Here is a 6,532-nt window from a genome sequence, read left to right as displayed (position 1 = left end):
CGGGATCCATGACAACACTTCACTTCTTACCTTTGAACCCATTTAACTCTCACCAGCCTGTCCACCTGGTCCTGTTGAGTCAGAACGCTTACTACTAGTGGGTTTCTAAATCTTTGCCCACCGAATGGGCGTAAAATGGCATTTAATTCTGGTGCCAATTTGCATTTCTCTGATCCTGAAAGTAGAGAATTATTCATCAAAATTGTGTCCTACTCATGAAAGGCAGGTTGTGAGAGGCCTAGGATGATGGTCACAGGCTGTATGAGGCCAGGTGGAATGTGGACAGGTCGCGTGAGGTCCACGCAGATCAGAAGACAGGCCATGTGATGCCAGCCAACCAGCTGCAGGAGGCAGAGGGAGGGGTCTTTTGGGTCAAGATGAAGGAAGCTGAGGAAAGTGGCAGGTTAGCTGGCTTGAAGACCAGGGCCCGGCCATGTAATGATAGAGGGCCTGTGCACAGACCACAGAAGGTGAAGGCAGTGGTGGGGGCAGTGAAACAGACCCAGTCAGTGTATGCCAGGTTGGGACACTAGGGAGAGCTGAGTTGAGAAAGGCCTCGAGGCAGTCTTAGGGTCAGGTTCCTGGGGGTCAGCAGGGGTGGTGAGTCATTTACCTGGAAGCAGGAAGAGCCCCTCCCAGGACCTGGGACCACTGTTCTGCAGCTGAGGCCTTATCGGGTACACAGGGCCCCAGCCCCAGGGTAACTGCTCCACAAGGAGATAGTCAGCTCTCCCTCCTCCAAGCTGGTCTCAGGGCAAAGCTGGGGACTGCAGGCTGAGCAGGGTTTGCACGTCACCATTAACGTCTAGAAAGGGGGATGAGTCTCCCCAGGGCGTGCTTGACCTCTGTGTTCCTCAGAGAGTAGATTCGGGGATTCAGGGTGGGGCTCAGCGCCGTGCAGAGCACTCCTGGCACTTTGCTTCTCTTGGGGTTGTCGCTGGAGGCCAGGCTGATGCAGGTACAGAGCACGGCCGAGTAGTGCACGGGGACCACCAGGAGGTGGGCGGAACAGGTGGAGAACGCCCGCTGCCTGCCCGCGGCCAAGCGGATGTGCAGGGCGCTGGTGGTGATGCAGCCGCAGGACGCCAGGGTGAGCAGGAAGCTTGCGACTCTGTAGAAGGCTTCGGCCATGATGCTGTTCATGAGTGTGGGGCTGCAGGAGAGCAGCAGGAGCAGGGGATCTCGCAGAAGTGTGTGAGGACGTCGGGGCCTCAGACGGACAGCCGTGCCATCAGCCCGGTGTGCACAGAGGCACTGAGGGCGCAGACGACCCACGTGCCGTGGCCAGCGTCCGGCACAGCTGCGGGCTCACCCTGGAGCCGTGGGGCAGTGGGTGGCAGGCGGCCACATAGCCGTCATAGGCCATGGCTGTCAGCAGCAGCAGCTCGGAAGTCGTGGACCAGACCAGGAAGAAGAGCTGGGTCGTGCAGCCCGGGAAGGAGATGGTGTCTTCCTCGGAAGCCAGGCTTGCCTGTGCCTTGGGCAGCACAGACGAGATGCAGACAAAGTCCATGGTGGCCAGATTGCACAGGAAAAAGTACATGGGGCAGCGGAGGCTGGCACTGTAGCTGACCACAGTGATGGTCACAGCGTTGCCCGCGAGCGCCATGGCATACAGGGAAAAGCAGCAGCCGAAAAGGAGCAGCTGCAGCCCTGGATGCGACGAGAAGCCCTGAAGCACAAGCTCTGTCACCAGCGTCTGACTGGACTTTGCGGCCTGGCTGGGAGCAGCTCCCAGGCCCTTCTCCATGTGTGCACAGCCCTCTGACAAGAGATTACGTGAAGCTGGCATCAGACTTCTCCCAGGTGACCTAGTGGAACACAGCCTGCTCTTGGACGGGGAAGGAGGGACCCGACTCCACACGGGAGCCCGAGTTTTTCCTTCCCCTCCACCCCAACACTCTACTGAAAGCCACGTATCTTCATTTACTTCTTTTATTTCCCACCTTGAGAAGCTCTACCCTCTAGATGTGTGCTGTGGGGACCAGCCCCATCCTTGCCTTCCCTATAGGTGAGCCACGTGGAGCCGGTTCCAGTTACCATGGCAACGTGGCTGTGCCTCTCCCCCACCCCAAGTGCTCCCCCCTCCAGCCCCATCTCTGGTGGACACACTGCTCCTTTTCAGCTGTTCCAAGTGGGCCCAATTCTCCTCTCCCCTCCAATGTATGTGATTCCTTGTGGCTGGTCATTCCGCACCTTTTCTGCACCCACTCTCCCTGTGCTCCAGGGTTACTCCTGTGGTTGATACTGCCCTCTCTCTGACATCACTCATATCTACCACTCCAGAGACCCCCTCCAAACCCCAGACCTGTGAACCCCAAGCTCTGCCTTGAGCTACAGTCCTTTCAAACTCAACACCCAAACCTGAACCATAGGCCCTTGCCCCAAACGTGTCTGTCTTGTGGTTTTTACATCAGCACAGGGTAACTCACCCACCCTCCCAGTCACCCAGCTACCCAGAGTCCTGAGTCTAGGCTCTGTGGCTGTGGGGCCTCCCTGGGCCAAGTCAAGCTTTAGCTCCTGGCCATAGGAGGCTGTGAGAATACATTTGTTCAGTGAACCAGTGATGGTCTTCCTACCTTTCATCCACTGGTCCCCGAGGCCTGCTGGCAAAGCTGTCTGCACAATGCTCACAGACACTCCCGCCTCCCATCCACAGTTATGTATTTACCTCCTGGATGGCCAATTTTCTCCTCCAACACCCTTCCATATGCTCCCCACTGATCCACGGTGATGCCCTAGGAAGAAAACCTGATCCTGGCACTTCATTGCCCTCCCTGAAGCTGACTGATACGTACCAGAGCCCCCAAGTGAGTCTGGTGCTCATCGTCTAGAGACAGCCCCAGGGGCCCCCTTGCAGGGTTTCTCATGAGTCATCGGTACCCTGCTAATCCGGGACCCCGGGACCCTGGCATGTGCCGGCCCTTCACTTGGCTCCTTCCATGGAAATGCCATTTGGTTTCCACCTCATCCACTGCTCAAGGCAAAAGGGAGCTCAGCCTTCAAGGTGTATCACAGCAGGACCCGCTCGGGGAAGCCCACCTCCTCCCCGCTTGCCGCACAGGAGTTTTGCTGCTCAGTTTCCATCACAGCCCTTGAAATGCTCCAGTGTGCTTTCAAGGACTGACTCTCTTCTCGAAAGGATTCTCCACAGTAGGGGCCACAGCCTATTTTTCTTCCTATCTCAGTGCCGACCTGAGTTCAACCAACAAAGAGTGCTTCTCACTCAAGGTTTGAATAATGAATGAACGAGTGACTTTCCTGACCAGCCTGGGCTCTTCACTGACCCCAAATGCCATCCTTACTAGTCAAGGGATTTAACTAGAGAGTTTCAACCAAGGGCATCGGGAACTATGAAATCATTGGAACCGATGGAGGCAGATCCCTGGCACCTCTGGAGACCACACCGTGGTGGCTTCAACACAGAAGGCAGGGTTCTGCTGCTGCTGCCACCTCACTGCCACCCCCCGCCCCATCTGCGCTGAAGGTGCATGGATGCCGGCTCTGGCCCACGCAGGCAGTATGCCCATCTGACCGTGCTTCCTTGCCGTCACAGAAATAGAAAGATGCTTCCGTCTCGTCACTACTGGGAAATCTCACAGCAGCACCTCTCACCAGCAAAATCTAAGTCACAACAAGAACCCTAACCAAAGGAAATCTAGGAACTCCAGTGTCTGCATCACAGTCCATAGGGTACAGGCACAGAAGTGGGCAGGCAGGTTCTGCCTCCAGCAGCGACAGTGCAGTGGTCACACTGGCCATTCTGCAGCTAACAATCATAATCCTTAGTCAAAATGTTCAAACAGCCATTTGAAGGCATCGAAGAGCACTTAAACGGAGGTGGATGTCGGGCTGGGGTCCACTTTGGGAGGGGGGTCTTTCTGGACATTTCTGTTTTACGGCTTCTCACCTGAGGCTACTCCCAAGCCCGTGAAGATGTGGGTCCTGTAGAAGGCAAGCTGAAGTCTGAGCTGCACAGGGACTTCAGGAACCCCAACCTGGCTGGAAATGAGGTGGGAAGTCTGGAAAGGAGGGAGCCACGAAGTGTAGTGCCCCAAATCTGCACATAAAGATCCTGGCCCTGAAATGTGTGTGTGTGTGTGTGTTTAAGACTCCAGGAAAGCAACAGCTGGGAAACAGAAAGAACGGAACAGAGACTCCAGCTGCAGCCGAGAGCAGAACGAGCATGGGTTTCATTCCAACCAAGTGTGTAGAACAAAAGTCAGCCATTGGAACTCATGATCTCTACAATGTACTGTCCATGACATCGAATACACTGAAAATAATACTGCTACATGCTGGGGGAAAAAACCAAACCAGGAAAATGTAGTCTATACACAAGTAAAAAGTAATCAATATAAACTGACCCCAGGATTTTGCACTTAGTTGATAAGAACTTTAAAACTGCTTTTATAAGTATATACAATGACTAAAGAAAAATATAATTGTAATGAATGAAGAGATACATTAACTGAGACGCCAGTTTCCCTTTATGTGATCTACAGGTTTAACGTAATCTCAGTCATAATCTCAGCAGCCTTTTTTTAAACAGAAATTGACAAGCTAATTCTAAAATTTATATGGAAACGAAAAGGACATAGAACAGCCAAAATAGTCTTGAAAAGACCAGATTTGGAGGACTTACACTTTCTAACCTCAGCACTTAACAAGCTACTCTCATTAAAATAGTTTGACTTTCGCATTAGGATAGACAAATTAATGAAACAAATCAATAGAATGAGTATCAAAAAGTAGACACACACACATACGTGCAGTCAAATGATGTTTTAATTAGTTGCTAAAGGTGTAATGGCAAAAGGAAAGGCTTTTCAACAAATGATGCTGGGAGTACTGGAATTGCAAATTTAAAAGACAGACAGCAACCCCTCCTTACACTGTACATAACAGTGGATCCAAGATTACTCACAGGCCTAAGAAAAGGTAAAATTATAAAGTTTTCATACGTAAACCTTGGATAAAAGTTTTGCCACGTGGGACTAGGCAAAATGTCTCATACAAGACACAGAAAACACTAACAATAAACAGTTCATTGATAAATTGGACTTCATCAGAGTCAACGCCTTCTGCTCATCAAAAAGCACTACTAAAAAGTGCAGAGAAAACCACAGCTGGAAGGAAACATATAGCCGACTTAAAACTTCTACATAGACTATCGAAACCTCCTACAACTGAAAAATAAAGTCACAAAGCTCAATACACAAAACAAGACATGTGGATGGCGGGTAGTACCTAAAAGTGTTCTCAACAGCGTCAGTCATCAGGGGAATGCAAATTAAAATCACAGTGCGATTCAGAGACCCACAACACGGATGAAGGCTGGTGAGGACCCGGAACGATCAGGATTCATGTTGCTAGGAACGACGTAACATTATACACCACTCTGGGAAACAGTTTCTCAGGAACTAAATGTACACGAACCTTATGCCACAGTGATGTTGTTCCCAGGTATCTACCAGAGAAAAATGAAAAGCTATGCGCTTGAGAACTTTTGATTGAGAATATTCAAGGCACCTTTATTCATAATAGCCCAAATCTGGAACATCAACAAGAAAATGGATTTACAAACCGAGGTATATTCGTAAATTTGAACATTGCCACAGAAAGGATTGAACTAAATACACAACACTGTTGAATCTCAAAACCAAAGGGAACGAAGGACAGGCTGGTCTCAAAGAAAATATAATATGTGACTCTATTTGTAAGACATTCTAGAACAGGCAAAGTTCATCTATGACAGAAAAAATGAGGTCTGTGCTTGCCCTTGAGGGCCTGGATGGGGCTGACCACGAAGGAGCAGTGCAGAACTCCTGGGTCAAGGAAAGTCCTGCATTTGACAGAGTTGGGTTACGTAGCACAAGCAATCGTCAAAACAGTCAAAAGGTTAATGTGGATGCATGCGTTTCATTCTACGTAAATTTGCCTTAACAACTGCAAAGAAAGTCTAAATTCAGTTATTACCTTTGCTTTGAACGATGACATAGGTTATTCACCCTGAAACTACTTTCTGTGTGTCCCAGGCCTCAGCAAATGTGTAAGTCTATTGAGTATGATGGGAGCCACTGTTGGGAAAAGTCGTCCAACTAGGAGGCCTTGAGCGTGTGCTGTTAGAGTTGGAAACATCACAGTGAACTCATGTTTAAGAAGTAGCTCTTTGACGTATAATTTGAGAAGTTTTCACCTGTGTTTATACCTGTGAAACCATCACCACTGTCATGTGAATTCACATTTTACTGGATAGACAAGTATAGGAGTAAGTGTGACTGTTTATATGTGACACCCACACACACCTTCCTACCTGCGTCCACTGAGAAAACTTGAGACAAGGACAGCAGAGGAGCCGTGAGCATCCAAACATCTGTTCCTAAAGAACAGTCCCCAGTAAAAGGGCCGGGGCCAGTTCCAGGACTAGGGCGAAGAAACTACAAGATGGGCTCAGAATAGCTTTTTTGGGGGGCCAAAAACTAGGCAACTGCTTAAGGAATTGCTCACAATATATCACAAGAAGGCAGAA

General features: G+C 50.1%; 1 pseudogene; it reads right to left on the bottom strand.

The window, feature by feature from the left end:
- Positions 1-798: 798 nt before the first annotated feature.
- LOC105096477 (olfactory receptor 13A1-like) lies at positions 799-1,750 on the bottom strand (annotated as a pseudogene).
- Between the last annotated feature and the right edge of the window lie 4,782 nt (positions 1,751-6,532).

Source organism: Camelus dromedarius, chromosome 8, assembly GCF_036321535.1.
Source record: "Camelus dromedarius isolate mCamDro1 chromosome 8, mCamDro1.pat, whole genome shotgun sequence".
Taxonomy (NCBI): domain Eukaryota; kingdom Metazoa; phylum Chordata; class Mammalia; order Artiodactyla; family Camelidae; genus Camelus; species Camelus dromedarius.
The sequence above is the reverse complement of the archived record's forward strand: the minus strand, read 5'-3'. Positions and strand labels throughout refer to the sequence as shown.